Source organism: Prionailurus bengalensis, chromosome C2 (genome assembly GCF_016509475.1).
Source record: "Prionailurus bengalensis isolate Pbe53 chromosome C2, Fcat_Pben_1.1_paternal_pri, whole genome shotgun sequence".
Taxonomy (NCBI): Eukaryota; Metazoa; Chordata; class Mammalia; order Carnivora; family Felidae; genus Prionailurus; species Prionailurus bengalensis.
Genome location: NC_057350.1, coordinates 97,938,517 through 97,954,606, shown reverse-complemented (window position 1 = coordinate 97,954,606; position 16,090 = coordinate 97,938,517). Strand labels below are relative to the sequence as shown.

General features: G+C 36.8%; 1 pseudogene; it reads left to right on the top strand.

Moving 5' to 3' along the window:
• The first annotated feature begins 11,459 nt into the window (after positions 1-11,459).
• LOC122492385 lies at positions 11,460-11,770 on the top strand (annotated as a pseudogene).
• Positions 11,771-16,090: the final 4,320 nt, after the last annotated feature.

Sequence of the window (16,090 nt, the reverse complement as noted above, 5' to 3'; positions counted from 1 at the left end):
ATAAATCAGGGAGCTCTTGAACATGTGGGTGGATATATTCGATGTAAAGCATGACAGACATTTTCCCCTATGTTTATCCTTTTAAAAATGTATGTATTCCACTTCAGGGCTTCATAGATCTTTCAGATGGTATCTTAATAGAGTTTCCTCAGCACAGAAGTGATTTATTTCTTTCAATGGAAGATTTACCTAAATCTACTATTTAGAAATTTAGCATTATTATAACTGGATGTAGAATTCCTTTACCTTGGACAGACTAAAAAAAACAAAACAAAACTCCCAAGACTAATTAGGCAATTTAAATGGTGAATAATGCTATTTCCCTATGCATCTGCTTTGTGAGTTAAACTGATGAAGATTTAATCTTCTTTTTCACAGTTTCTTTTGTCTGCAAAACTAAAGATCCACTTTTATAAAAGATTCTCCTTTGTTTTGTTTTAGAAAGAGATTTGACACCTGAATAGTAGTGGTAATGAAATTCTCTGTGGGTTAAGCTTCAAGAAAGAAATATTAACATGAAACTAATGAAGTATTAACAAATAAATTGAGTTCATAATGGTAGCCATTTCCCTACATTCTATGTGATGATCGTAGACTTATGTATAAGTAGTTTAGAGTTTTGCATCTGATCATCAGTAGCCATCAGTGCATTCCTAAAAATAAAGCAACTGGGGAAAACTAATAAATAATCTCACCAGAATGAGATTATGAGCCCCTCAGCTGTCACAAGCCTTTTCCCCCCTCCAAACAATTTATTTTCTTTTGTAAGGATTAAAGTTCTAATGTGTTATAACCTGAGATTTGAGATTAAATATGAATACAATTGAAAGCAAATAAAGGATATTACTTCCCTTCTTATATCCTATATAAGCTCATTCTTCATGGGGAACAGCTGGAGCATACAAACTGCCAGGTTAATCTTCCTCAAAGTTGGCTCCCAACAAATGACTTCTGTGTACAAACTGATGGAGGACCATATGAGACAAGCAAAGGGAGTTTAGATCTGATGCATTTATGGGGCAGGGAGGGAAGTGCTATTGACAGTATGGGAGCAAAAGAATGACAATACGTAAAAGTATTTTAAGAACAGTTAGTCTGGAAGCCAACAATAAAATGAGCACTGCAGATAGAAAAGATGGAAACAAAGAGATGGTATTTGTATCACGTGGAGAACCTGGCACCCACTCACAAACTTCCTCCTTTACCTAATATGGCTCAAGGCAAATTAGTGTGGAGAAAAAGCCACTGAGCTTACAATAAAGATGCTCTTGGTGACTTTAAGAATGTATTTTTTTCCAAAAATTATGGAAACAGCTATCAGCTTACAGAGAATTTGAAGAGGAAGTTTTGGGGACACGTGAAAAGATGTTATGGGTAAGGGGAATGAGGGCTTAGACAGAGAATGGAGAAAAATGAAAAAGTACCTAGAGGAAGATGCAATGTTATTTCAAATTTTTTGAAAGCCTGTGAGCAATTCACTGTAATACAAGAGTAATACACAAAGAACATGAGTGTGTGTCAGCAGTGAAATTGGTGACTTTAGGGAGGAGTTCAAATTGTTGAGAATAGAGATCCTAAAATGCCAATTCCTGAAGCAAATAGCCCCCAAGACTGGGGAATTCACTATGAACTGTGTAGGCATATCTTATATTTTGTGATTCAGCAAATATTTTTATTTCCTGATGATAAATTTGTGAATGAATCTACTTTCCCAAGTGACAGATGTTTCACAAGGGTGAGAAAAGAGGTGAACTAGGAGATTCTTTGATTTCCCTTTCTAAAGGCAGAAAGAAACTGGAAGAAAAGCATGAAGGGAAAATACAAAGTCCATTAATATTTTCATGAGTCAAGCTTTATGGCCATAGTTATCCCCAGAAGGAGGTGAGTTCATAGTATCAATGGCCATTGGGAATTGGGGTGACTTGAGAGGGGAGGATATTGAAGGGAAGGATACAGGTATTCTTTTTACATGTACAAAAATGAACTAATTTGCCTACATATCAGTAGCTGATATTTTATCCCAAGAGTTTCTCTGCAATTAAAAGCTTTAGATGCTTAGTTTCAAAGACGTACAGGTTGACCAGCAGTCTAAAAGATAATAAGTTGTTGGATAATTATCTCAGTCTAGCTCCATCCCTTCACCCAAACAGAACTGTTAAACCACCAGCAGTAATTACTTGGATTTTAGCTTTCAGGCACCAGACAGTGGATTATAATCAATAGCAGCTCTGTCTTGGGGAGAGGAGGCTGCAGGTGAAAGGTGAGAAGCTCCTCTCTCTTTGCAAGCTTCAGAAAAGCAAGTCTGTTTTCTAGTCATTAGCCTCGTGTTGTGTGTGTGTGTACATGTTTAAGAGTTTATTCTAAGTCATTTACTCCTTTTTATTAAAGACAATTTAAATGTGATCTATAATATGCCAAATTCTAGTTGATTACATTTTCGAGAGACTGCTCCTTCAAGAAAATAAACTAAGCACTGTGCCTCTTTTTTTTCCCCTTTATCACAGATCTTTACTATTATTGAAATTCTTCTCTATGTTAAAAGTCAGATAGAATTTAGTTCATAAACAGCTTAATTTATTTTCCCAATCTTTTCCAGGTATGGAAAATGTAATACTTGAAAGACAAGTATCTATCACAAATCAAAATTGATGTTTAAACACAAAAGATACATTTGCCAAATTGCTTCCTTTTCCTGGTGCTCCTTTAGAGACATATGGAAATTAATTCTTATCATATGCATGTTTTTCTCCTTTTCTTCAAAATTCACTGGTTTTTTTCCCAAATTTGAACATTTCAGCTTTTTTATTTTTCTGGTTTTCACTCTAGGGTTTAATCCCCTTTCGCCCCCCACCACACCAACTTTTCTCCAGTCCTATTGCTGTGGCAGTAGAACATTTTTAATTTCCTCTTTTTGAGAATTTGTTCTCGTTGTTGTTCCTGTTGTCTTTGCTTTTGCCCTGTACTTTTGGGCAAACCCCCCAGCAAATGTCTTAAAAGTTCACCGTAACCTTGCCCTTCAATAACAGGATCAGTGAATGATACTGTAGTAGGTGCCTTAGACTGAATGGAGAACAAGTAACCAAGGATGACAAGATCAGAAAAATCAGACAATGGCTGATGAAGATAAAAACGAACCAAGGATGACAAGATCAGAAAAATCAGACAATGGCTGATGAAGATAAAAACATAACAGTTGGAATAACACTGAAAGAATGTATATATAGAGAGAGAGCACAGAAATCTGAGTGCCATTAAAATATTATTGCATTAAGTGTCTGAAAACCTATTGGGCTTTAATCCTGACTTTTCTGCTACCAGCTAGGTGACTGTAGTGACTTCACTGAACTTAATGTTTTCTTTCGGAATGCAGGCATACCTTGGAGATATTGCAAGTTTGTTTCCAGAACATTTCAATAAAGAAAATACCACAGTAAAGCAAGTCACATGAATTTTTTTTGATTTCCTAGTGCATATAAAAGTTATTTTTACACTATACTGTAGTATATTAAGTGTGCAATAGCATTATTTCTAAAAAAAAACAACTTGTACATACCTTAATTAAAAATAATTTATAGGCACCCGGGTGACTCAGTTAAACGTCTGACTCTTGATTTCAGTTCAGATCATGATCTCACAGTTCATGGGATCAAGCCCTGCTGTCAGTGTGGAATCTGCCTGGGATTCTCTCTCCTCTCTCTGCCCCTTCCTCTCTGCCCCTCCCCCTTTCTCCCTTTCTCTAAAATAAATAAATAAACTTAAAAATACTTTATTGCTAAAAAATGTTGATCATCATCTGGGCTGTTAGCAAGTCATAATCTTTATTCTGGTGGAGGGTCTTGCCTCAGTTGTTGATGGCTGCTGACTGGTCAGGGTATCAGCTGCTGAAGGGTGGGGTGGCTGTGGCAGTTTATTACAATAAAACAGCAATAAATATTACCTCACTGATTGATCCTTTCATGAATGATTTCTCTATAGCAAGAGATGCTGTGTTGGATACCATTTTATCCACAGTAGAACTTCTTTCAAAATTGGAGTCAATCTTCTTAAACTGATGCTTTGTCAACTAAGTTTATGTAACATTCTAAATCCTTTGTTGTCATTTCTACAGTCTTCACAGCATCTTCACCAGGGGTAGTTTCCATCCCACGAAACTACTTTCTTTGCTAATCTATAAGAAGCAACTTCTCATTTATTCAAGTTTTATCACGAGATTGCAGCAATTCAGTCCCATCTTCAGTCTCCACTTCTAATTCTCTTGCTACTTAAAACCCGTATGCAGTTACTTCCTCCACTGAAGTTTTGAATCCCTCAAAGTCATCCATGAGGGTTAAAATCCACTTCTTCCACATTACTGTTCATTCTGATAATTTGACCTCTTCTCATGAATCATGAATTTTCATAATAACATCTAGAATGGCGAATCCTTTCCAAAATGTATTTGATTTACTTTGCCTGGATCCACCAGAAGGATCGCTGTCTATGGCAGCTATAGTCTTATGGAATATATTTCTTAAGAAATAACACTTGAAAGTTGAAATTACTTCTTTTTTTTTTAATATTTTCAAGTTAGTTAACATACAGTGTAGTCTTGGCTTCAGGAGTAGAACCCAGTGATTCATCTCGTACATAAGACACCCAGTGCTCATCCCAAAAAGTGCCCTCCTTAATGCCTGTTGAAATTATTTCTTGATCTATGGGTTGCAGAATGGATGTTGTGTTAGCAGGCATGACAACAACATCAATCTTGTTATACATCACCATCAGAGCTCTTGGTGGCCAGGTACATTGTCAATGAACAGTAATATTTTGAAAGTAATCTTTTTTTTTTCCCCTCCTGAGCAGTAGGTCTCAACGACGGGCTTAAAATATCCAGTAAACCATGCTGTTAAATTAATGCACTGTAATCCAGGCTTCCTTGTTCCTTGTTTGGAGCACAGGCAGAGTAGATTTAGCTAATTCTTAAAGGTTTAGGATCTTCAGGATGGTAATGAGGATTCAATTTAAAGCCACCAGCTGCATTAGCCCCTAACAAAAGAGCCTGTCCTTTGAAGCTTTAAAGCCAGGTGTTGACTTCTTTTCAGCTATGATAGTCCTTGATTGCACTTCCTTCCAATAGAAGGCTTTTTCGTCTCATTGGAAATCTGTTGTTTAGTGTAGCCACCTTCATTACTTAGCTTAGCCAGATCTGGATGATTTGCTGCAGCTTCTACATCAGCACTTGCTGTGTCACCTTGCATTTTTATGTTATGGAGACTGCTTCTTTCCCTAAACCTCATGAACTGACCCTTCCAGCTTTTCTCCTATAGCTTCCTCACTTCTCTCAACCTTTACAGTATTAAAGAGTGCTAAAGCCTGCTCTGGATTAGGCTTTGGTTTTAGGGAATCTTGTAGCTGGTTTAATCTTTGATCTAGACCACTCAAACTCTCTCCATATCAGCAATAAGGCTGTTTTGCTTTTTAACATTTGTGTATTCACTGGAGTAGCACGTTTCATTTCCTTTGAGAACTTTTCCTTTGCATTCACAACTTTACTAACTGTTTGGTGCAAGAGGCCTACCTAGTTTTCAGCCTGTCTTAGCTTTCGACGTGTGTTCCTCACTAAGCTCAATTGTTTCTAACTTCTGATTTCAAGTGAGAGACATGCAACTCTTCCTTTTACTTGAACACTTAGGGGCCATTGAAAGGCTGTTAACTAGCCTACTTTCAATATTGTTGTGTCTCAGGGAATAGGGAGGCCTGAGCAGAGGGAGACGGATGGGGGATTGGTCAGTGTGGATGTGAAAACACACATGATATTTATTAAGTTCGCTATTTTATATGGGTGTGGTTCATGGTACTCCCATACCGTTACAATGGTGATCAGAGATCGCGGAACACAGATCACCATAACAAAGCTAATAGTGATGAAAAGCTTTAAATACTGTGAGAATTAACCAAAATGTGACACAGAGACACAAAGCGAGCAGATGCTGTTGGAAAGATGACTCTGGTAGGCTTGCTCCATACAGGGTTGCCACAAATCTTCAATTTGTACACAATGTAATATCTGGAAAGAGCAATAAACATGAGGTATGCCTGTATCTAGATCATAATACCCTTCCAGGATTATTGTGAAGAAAGTACGAATCTTTTTACAAACAGTGCTTTGAATACCATTTATTATTAAAACCTGTGTTTATGCCGTGTCTGTGGAAGAGAACTAAAACTAACTCAAGAGCCATGGGGAATCTGATTTTTTTTCTTCCTTCCTTTGCAGTTCAGCCTTTGCGAGGTAGCCCGAGAATTTACCCTTGATTTGGTTTGAAATCAGGGTGCTATTTTTAGGCAGAGTGACAATTTCTACTTACTGCTTTTATTAGCTTGACCTTGCTTCCCAGTCCAAGTACTCACTTCGTCTCCACTACCTAAATAGCAGATTCTTTCAGAAAACAGTCTCATTTTCTCTTACTTTGGAGATGGCCATGGTGTTATTTTTGCCCTTGCTTGTCTCCCAAGTAGAAGAGAGTAACTCTGCCCAATCCATCGTACTGGTGACCTCATGCTCAACCTGCTTTTGAGAGTCCCTCCCTCATTAAGCAGTCCTTTTCAGCACTCTCAGACTGTCAAGGCAGTGAAATTCTGGTCAAGAAAAGCTCTCAAGTTATTGAAAGGATGTTCTTCACATTTAATGGTTGGGTCTACAGGTGGTATGGAAGGCTCTGTGCCACTTCTCCTGTATGTATGCCATATTCCTATAGCCTAAGCTGAGATTGCTAAAGGACATCAAGATAAAACTGAGGGTTTTAATCTTCTTCCTCGTATTTAAACATCCAGGGGATACCAGTAAAGTGGGTAATTGTAGATTAGCAGAGGAGTCTCTTACACATTTCAATTGCCATGTGACTGCACAGTAATTTATGTCAATGCTTACATTATGAGCCTTGTTTGTCCCTGTGCTAACTTATCAGCTAACAAAATATGCATTTGCTGTGACAGTTACATTCTTCACATAGGTTTATGTTCCTTCAGACCATTTTTCTGGGGCCCATCCTGGTATATATAATTTTAAGAAGCCTGAACAACTGGCTTAAAAATTTTCACTTTGGCATAAATAATGCCAGAGTTCATTCGTTCTTAGTACTGTTCATGGAAATTTATTGTGTCCTCCTCTATGATTAACACTTGATAGCTGGTTGCCTGTGGTGAGCCAGTTTTCTTTGGGACCCTCGACTGACCAGTGTTTTCTGTAACTACCAGCTTTCCCTTGGCACCTTTCTCTGGGTAATTCTCCTCTCCCCCACAATCTCCCCGTACTCTTTGCTCGTCCAAGTTATTGACTTGGCTTAATTTAGTTTGAAGTATGCCACACCACACACATATTTTCTTATGAGGCCATTGGAGGTGGGGTTCTAGTCTGTCTGGTTGAGCTCTAGCAGCCTCTGGCTACAGAGGTTCACCTTCTACTTGATGATCCTTTCAGCAGCCTTAGTACAGAAGAGTTTGCACACCGGTAGCTGGTAGGTCAAGTCAGCCCAAAGAATTCTTGTTTGGTCCATATAAATTGTTTATATGGATTTAAAGATTGAGAGATTTCATATGAAATGCACAGTTTCTCTTACCATAGCAAAGGACAACACTCAGGCCTAATCCCTTCTTGTCAACAATCTTACACTTGCCCACCATTTACACAGTATAAACAGGTCATTTACAACCAGTGCCTGCTTCATTCATGTATTGGGACAGTTTCCTTTTCTCAACAAACATTTGAACAACCACATCATGTACTGAAGTTTTTAATCAAATAGATACGGTTTACGCGTGTGTTGACAGGAGGAAGGATGACATCTAATTTCTTAAGTCATGAAAAGGACTTGGGATATCTGTTTTGATATACAGAGATCTTTCTTAGATTCAGGTAAAAATAGGATACATTTTCTTCCCATTTTAATAATATGTTTATACAAAAATTCATTTTCTATCAAAGAGAAACTTTTCTGCAGTTGAAATGCATGATGATGAACTTCTGAATATTTTAAACAAGGTTATAATATGGGTGAATATATTTGCATTGTATTAGGTTGAGTCTGGAAAAATTATATACAAATGTTAGAGAAACTACACAAAGTGTGTGTGTGTGTGTGCGTGTATGTGTGTGTGTGTGTGAACTTCTAACGATTCATTCTATTTCTCTATTTTGTTATAAAGTGGTCCCCCTTATCCACAGTTTTGCCTCCCTTGGTTTCAGTTACCCACAGTCAACTATGGTTGGGAAGCAGGTGATCCTTTTTCTGACATAGTATCAGAAGTTCAAGAGTAACCTAACATTACATCACAATGCCTATGTCATTCACCTCACTCCATCTCATCATGTAGGAGTCTTATCGTCTCACATTATCAGGAGAAGGGTGAGTACAGCACAATAAGATATTTTGAGAAAGAGAGAGAGAAAGAGTGAGAGAAAGGCAACATTCACATAACTTTTATTATAGCATATAGTTATAATTATTCTACTTTATTATCAGTTATTGTTGTTATTATCTTACTGTGCCAAATTTATAAATTAAACTTTATCATAGGTATGTATGCAGAGGGAAAAAACATAGTATACATAGTGTAGGGTTTGGTACTATTCATGGTTCCAGGCATCCACTGGGGGTCATGCAACATATCCCCCACCGATAAGGGGAGACTGCTGTACTTAAGCAGAGTTTTCAGGGCAAACACGGATACACTGTCATAATGTTAAACTATACAGTTTAATCCAACTTCACCAATGATCACTCAAATACCTTTTACAAATATATTGCAAGAACAGCATTTTTGTGTTTGTCTTGCTTTGGTTTTGGTTCTGTACTGCCTAGGTGACCTCTTCTTCTCATCCATCACTTAATCAGGAAATCAAAAAGCAACAAGCTGCAAGACAGACTCTTGTTCAAGATAAACCTTGTGACCTTCTAACAGGTCACTGAATCTTCTGTGATAGTTCACCTGGCCAAGTGATTTCTTATATGTTGGAACTTATTCATGAGCCAGCAAAGCTCTGGCTGATGTCGCAGAACCTGAGAGTACTGCTCATGGCTTCATCTTTAGACTCAGTGAGTCAATTCTGTTTCCTTCTGAAACTCAGTTGAGGCACCATATCTTTAAAACTAAATGTTTCAGATAAACAGGGCCTATTTTTCCTTATGAACATATGCATATCTTCTGTTAATCCTAATGAGCTGGGGACATTCAGAAGAGAACAACTGAATAAGGTAATAGTATGGAATATTTTGCTGAAAAAGAAATGGTTTTTCGGTGGGGTGTATGGGGAAGAAATAGAAAAAAAGAACAAAAAAAAAAGACCTTCATGAAGTAAATGGTTTAGAGGTAAAGCTTATAAAATAGGAATGCTTTTATTCCTTTTGTATTTTCTGAGGAAGTTCTGCCTGTGAATCCACAAAGTGGCACAAATACAAATACATCACATATGCCTGCTGTGATTAAATTTCTCTAATTACACAACCATACTTGATACATGGGACTGATGCATCACCTCTTTTTTTTTTTCTTCTGTAATCATTGTTATATCCGTGCTCTATAATCAACGTTCATCACAGCTAATTAGAATTTCTTGGTCTGTTGTTTCTGAGATCTGACATTCCTAGAGTTCAACTAAAAAATTCATTTTTAAATATCTCTAGACTCTGGAGCAAAAAAATAATAATAATAATAATAAATTCTAGAGGCATATTATTCACAAATGGCTTTTTGAAATTTTAATGTACTATGATTTTTTTTATTGAATTTAAATGATTACTCTTGATGTAAGAGACTAAGTCTCACTTACGATCTTAAAGGACTCTCCTGTGATATACAGGTACCTTTCTATTGGTGCAAGTACCTGTCAGTCTTGCTTGTTAGTAAAGATTCTGTGGATTTCTGTATGATACCTGGGGACAGATATTTTTTGTTGTGTTTGATTGCCATTAATGTTGCTTTCTCTGGTAAAAAGAATAGAATGCTGCAGATTCACATCATTCACAAGTTTAGAGCTTTTGTTCATTCTCAAATGCAGTTTTCTTTCAGTGTTTCTAATTATGGACACTTTAAATGCTAAATGATAGTGGTAGGAAAGCTGGTTAAATTTTAGCAGTCTATTACAACAGATTTAATCTACTTTCTAGTGTTAATTCGAGGCCAGAGCTTTCAACTTGTTGCTCTGTTTTGTCATAGGAAATCCTATCATCTCTTTCAACCCCCTCTTAAGGCAATTGTAACCTTTAGAAGTTTGACAGAAGAGTAAACCTAAGTGGAAGTCAGATATTCATTACCTGCTATATCCTACCTTCTTTATTTTGTATTATCCTAGCTTGTTTTCATCTTCTACCTTCATCTACATTTTCATTTTCATTTCATTTGTACCTGTACTTTGGACTGAGTCATTCTCTAAAAAACAAACCTGTGCTACTGAGCAGCCATTTTGTTTCCCTCTCCTGAGAAGTTCACGGTACATTGGAGGATCTAGGGCTATGAACATATGATTACAATGAATCTGAAAAGATGGATTAGGAAAGAGGTACCATGCTAAGCTGGAAGGGAGAATGAAAAATCTGTGAGGCTAATAGGAAAGGCTATGCAGAATAGGTGATATTTGTGCTGAGACTTGAAGGATACTAATAAAATTTAAATTAAATTAAATTAAATTAAATTAAATTAAATTAAATTAAATTAAATTTACAAAATTAAATTTAAGGAATGACATTCTCCGTGCTGGGCACTGTTCTAAGCACTTAAAATGTATTCGCTCCTTTAAATCTCCAGAACCCAACGAAGTGCCATATATTATAACCATTTTAAAGGTAAGGAAACCGAGGCACAGAAAAGTTAGCTGACTTGTCCAAAGTCACTGTGGCAGATTTTATTTTCTAAAGATGGCCATAGCAATATCTCTCTTTAAATTTGTTTTTCTTAAATCTTGCCACTCCCACATTAAGAAGGGAAGTCAAATTCCTTTGCTTGAATCTGGTTGGGTTTGGAACTTGCATAAAATGATCAGAATGTGGCAGAAGTGGCACTGAGTGACTTCAAGGCTTGGTCAGGAAAGAAGACACAGCATCCACCTGGATCACTAGAACACTTGTACTGGAGCCTTGAGCTGCCATGTTGTCAGTCCACAGCCCTGAGGCCATCATGTTTTGAGGAGGCTCAAAATAGCTCTAATGAAAGGCCATCTGGAGAAGAGAGAGAGGTGCCTGACCAGCTCCCCGCAGCTGCAGTCCCTCTTTGCTTTTCTGGCTCCATTCACACTGACTGTAGCTCATAAGAGATTTGGAGCCAGTACTTCCTAGCCATGGCTATCCCAAATTCCACTGGAACTGTGAGACAACACAATAATTACTTTTAAGCTACCAAATGTCGAACTGATTTGATACATAGCAACACTATTGGGAACAGTCGCACAGCTAATAAGTTGTGAGCCCTTTATGCATCTTGGAACCATGGCCCAGTTTGTCCGTAACCTCACAGGGAAGGCCCAGCGCTGGTAAACGCTGATATAACTTACTCGGAGCCCTGATTGGCCACATTTTGGCCCAATGCCAAGGTTGAGCTAGTTCCTCCAACCCCTGTTAAGACTCCTAAAGCTATTCAGAGCGTGAAATAAATAGTTGAGAGTGTTCAAAATCATAGCTTCAAACAGCTCATAGTTAAGGAAGCTCTGTTGAATGGTTTGGCGGCTACTGAGGTATGGATGTGATTTTATGTTGGCAAGATCATAGACAAGCATGGCATCATTGGCTATAATGTTTGAAAATCAGTCTTTAACATTTGGTTTATTATTTGAGTGTTCTTGGACCATGTGTGATCAGACTGGCATTTGAAACAATAAGATAAGGAATATAATAAACATGGCATCATTGCCCGTGACGTTTGAAGAGCTGTCTTTAACCTGTGTTTATATTTGGCTTATTATTTGAGTTTTCTTGGACCATGTGTGATCAGACTGGTATTTGAATACAATAATAATAATAACTATTATTATTATAGAATTACAAAATAATAATATAACTATGCATTATTATATAATTATTATTACATAATTATATATAACAATAATTATAATAATTATTATTATTATAAGTAGTAGTAGTGAGCCAGAATTTGAACCCATTCTGACTTCAGAGCCACTTTTGCTCTATGCCAGAAAATAAAGCTTGAGAAGATATATGGATATTTTAAGTAAGTGCTTTAACTAAAACCTCCATGTTGTGTGATGTGTTGGAAATCTCGCCTTCAAATCAATATTCTGAGGGTTAGGAAATGTTTTTGCCTAATGAGTTTTTTTCTTTTATGGTTGAAAATCAAATGAAGGAAGAATAAGAGAATGTTTGATGGGGTCATAAGCACATCAACTATCATAATTGTAAAAGGTGACTGTTCAGTGATTGGGTAGATATATGTTGCATCATCTGAGTAATGACTTCCAACCATGTTAAAATGACATGGCAGTTTAGATGGGGAGGTGGAGGGTGATTTAGATGAATATTTTAATGAGGCAATAATTTCTTAGTAGGCAGCTTAGAGTGGAGAAGACTGAAACTACTTTGGAGCCAGAAAGCTTATGTTTCAGTGAGCATGAGTTTCAACCTTGTCTTTAGTTAATTTATAGCAACTTGTTGAATTATATCTCCCATACTAGCCAGTAAGCTTATTTAGCATGGGAATGAAAGTTTATTTTGAAAAATAATAATAATGGGTTTGATCTCTGGATCCTTTGGCCCCAGCATAAAGAAGACATTCAATAAACATTTAACAAGTAAGTGAATGACTGTATAATACGGTATTGTTAACTATCATTCATCATGCTGTGCATTGGATCTCTAGAAATGACTTGTCTTATAGAACTGAAACTGTGCTCTTTGACCAACATCTCATTTTGTATCCCCTTCTCTTCCTGGCAACCAACCACTATTCTACTCTCTGCTTCAGCGAATTTGATTATTTTAGATTCCATGTTAAAAGTGAGATCATACAGTATTTGTCTTTTTTGTGTCTGGCTTATTTCACTTAACATAATGTCCTCCAGTTTCATCCATGTTGTTGCAAATGGCAGGATTTCCTTTTTTGGTTTTAAGGCTGAATAATATCCCATTGTGTATATATACTACATTTTCTTTGCCCATCTGTCCATTGGTGAACATTTAAGCTATTTCCATGTCTTGGCTGTTGTCACTAATGCTGTAATGAACATGGGAATATAGATACCTCTTCAAGACTCAGATTTCATTTCCCTTGGATATATACCCAGAAGTAGAATTGCTAGAATTATATGTTATTTCTATTATTAATTTTTTGAAGAACTCCATACCATATTTTCATAATGGCTATACTAATTTACATTTCCCCCAATAGTGGTTCCCTTTTCTCCACATCCACTTCAACACTTGTTATCTTTTGTCTTTTTTATAATTGTGATTCTAATAAGTATGAATGATATCTCATTGTGGTTTTGATTTGCATTTTTCCTGATAATCAGTGATATTGAGAACACTTTCACATACCTATTGGCCATTGCATGTCTTCTTTTGAAAAATGTCTATTGGGGCGCCTGGGTGGCGCAGTCGGTTAAGCGTCCGACTTCAGCCAGGTCACGATCTCGCGGTCCGTGAGTTCGAGCCCCGCGTCGGGCTCTGGGCTGATGGCTCAGAGCCTGGAGCCTGTTTCCGATTCTGTGTCTCCCTCTCTCTCTGCCCCTCGCCCGTTCATGCTCTGTCTCTCTCTGTCCCAAAAATAAATTTAAAAAACGTTGAAAAAAAAATTTAAAAAAAAAAAAAAGAAAAAAATGTCTATTTAGGTCCTTTGCCCATTTTAAAAATTGAGTTATTTCATTTCTTTGCTATTGAGTTGTATGAGTTTCTTATATATTAAATCTAAATATATTCACCACACACACACACACACACACAATAGTGATAATGTAGAAGTGATGGGTAATGTATTTACCTTGATTGTGGTGGTCTTTGCACAATGTATATATATCAAAACATCAAGTTGTATGCCTTAAATGTATATAACTTTCACAGACAAATCTATCTCAATAAAGTTACTTAAAGAAGCAATAACTATAGTTTATTAGAACTTCGCCTTTCTGATTTCTAAAATGTAGATCAGTAGTCGAATTTGCAATCTAGAAATTATCTGTACTTGTCATACCTTATACTGGGAAATTTTCTAGGACCGGAGTATTTTCTAGGTCATGGAGTGGCCTGCACTTTAGAAATAAATAAATAGCTACATTTAAAATTTGTCTTCTTGGGGTGCCTGAGCTTTGGGGCTCAGTCAGTTGAGCATCCAACGTTGGCTCAGGTCACGATCTCAGTTTGTGAGCTCAAGCCCTGCATCGATCGGGCTCTCTGCCGTCAGCACAGAGCCTGCTTCGGATCATCCGTCCCCCTCTCTCTCTGTTCCTTCCCCACTTGTGCACATGCATGAGTGTGTGCTGTCTCTCTAAAAAATAAATAAACATAAAAAATTTTAAAATTTGTCTTCTTCGATCGACGTTATGTGTAAAACAAACACTATTAGAACTAATGTGACATTGGTTCCTACCATTGTTCTGTAATGATGCACAAATAGAGGGCTAGAGAATCCAGCTACAAGATAGATTTAGGATATCTCATTTTACGTCAGGATACAGAGGCTCATGTGATTTCTTAATACTCTTCTGGGATAGAAGTTTCTTAACCACAGCTCCCTCAATCCAGATAGTTCAATTCTGCTGTTATTAATAATAAGACTTATTCTACCTCCCTGATTTATGAAGTTCACATGTAACTCCGGATGTGAAAATATGATGCAAGCAGGCAAATGCTAATTATGTGAAATAATATATAATTGGTAATTATAATTATTAATCATGACTAATTTGTGCTATTGATAACTTAAAGGAAACCTAGAACAGAAGAGCCAATCAATTTTTGTCAGTTATGATGTAGACTTGTCTGTGACTTTTTGCCTTTATGAATAAAGGCTGATAATTCAGTAAGACTGTATTCTACAAACTTGCAAACTTCCATCATATTACATAGTGGAGCTATTTTTTGCAGCTACTTGGTAAGAATAATATATAAATTGTGGACCTCTGACTCTTGGTTTCAGCTCAGGTCATGATCTCACGGGTTCATGGGTTCAAGCCCCTCATTGGGCTCCACGCTGCTGGTGAGGATCCTGTTTGGGATTGCCTCACCCTCTTTCTCTGTCCCTCCCCTGCTTGCACACACTCTCTCTCTCAAAGTAAATAAATAAACTTTAAAAAGAATAGTATATAAACTGCATAGAAAATTTGAAATAAAGCAATTGCACTTAGAAAGTCACCGTGTTATAAATTGGAAAACAGAAAAAAAGAAGCAAAAGAGAACAAATTTCATTTGTAACTAACATTTGAGAAATATTGATAATAGTAATAAAACACTACATGACTAAATAGGTCCATGCATTTAACTTGTAATAATGTAATCTTCACAGCAAACCAATGAGGCAGGTCTTTAGCTATTACCCTCTTTTTAAAGATGAGGAAACTGAAAGATAGAGAGCAAGCAAACACCATAGTCTTTTTAAAATTTTATTTAAATCTAAGTTAGTTAACATATATAGTGTAATAATGGTTTCAGGAATAGAATTTAGTGATTCATCACTTACATATAACACCCGGTGCTCATCACAAAAAGTGCCCTCCTTAATGCCCGTCACCCATTTAGCTCATCCCCCCGTCCACCTCCCCTCCAGCAACCCTTAGTTTGTTTTCTGTATTTAAGTCTTTTAAAGTGTGCCTCTCTCTCTGTTTTTATATTATTTTTCCTTTTCTTCCCTGTAGTCATCTGTTTTGTGTCTTAAATTACACATATGAATGAAATCCTACCATATTTGTCTTTGACTGACTTATTTCACCTAGCATAATACATTCTAGTTCCATCCACATTGTTGCAAATGGCAAGATTTCATTCTTTTTGAAGGCTGAGTAGTATCACATTGTATATGTACACCACATCTTCTTTATAGGTTTAATTGATGGACATTGGGCTCTTTCCATAATTTGGCTATTGTTTATAGTGCTGCTGTAAACACTGAGGTG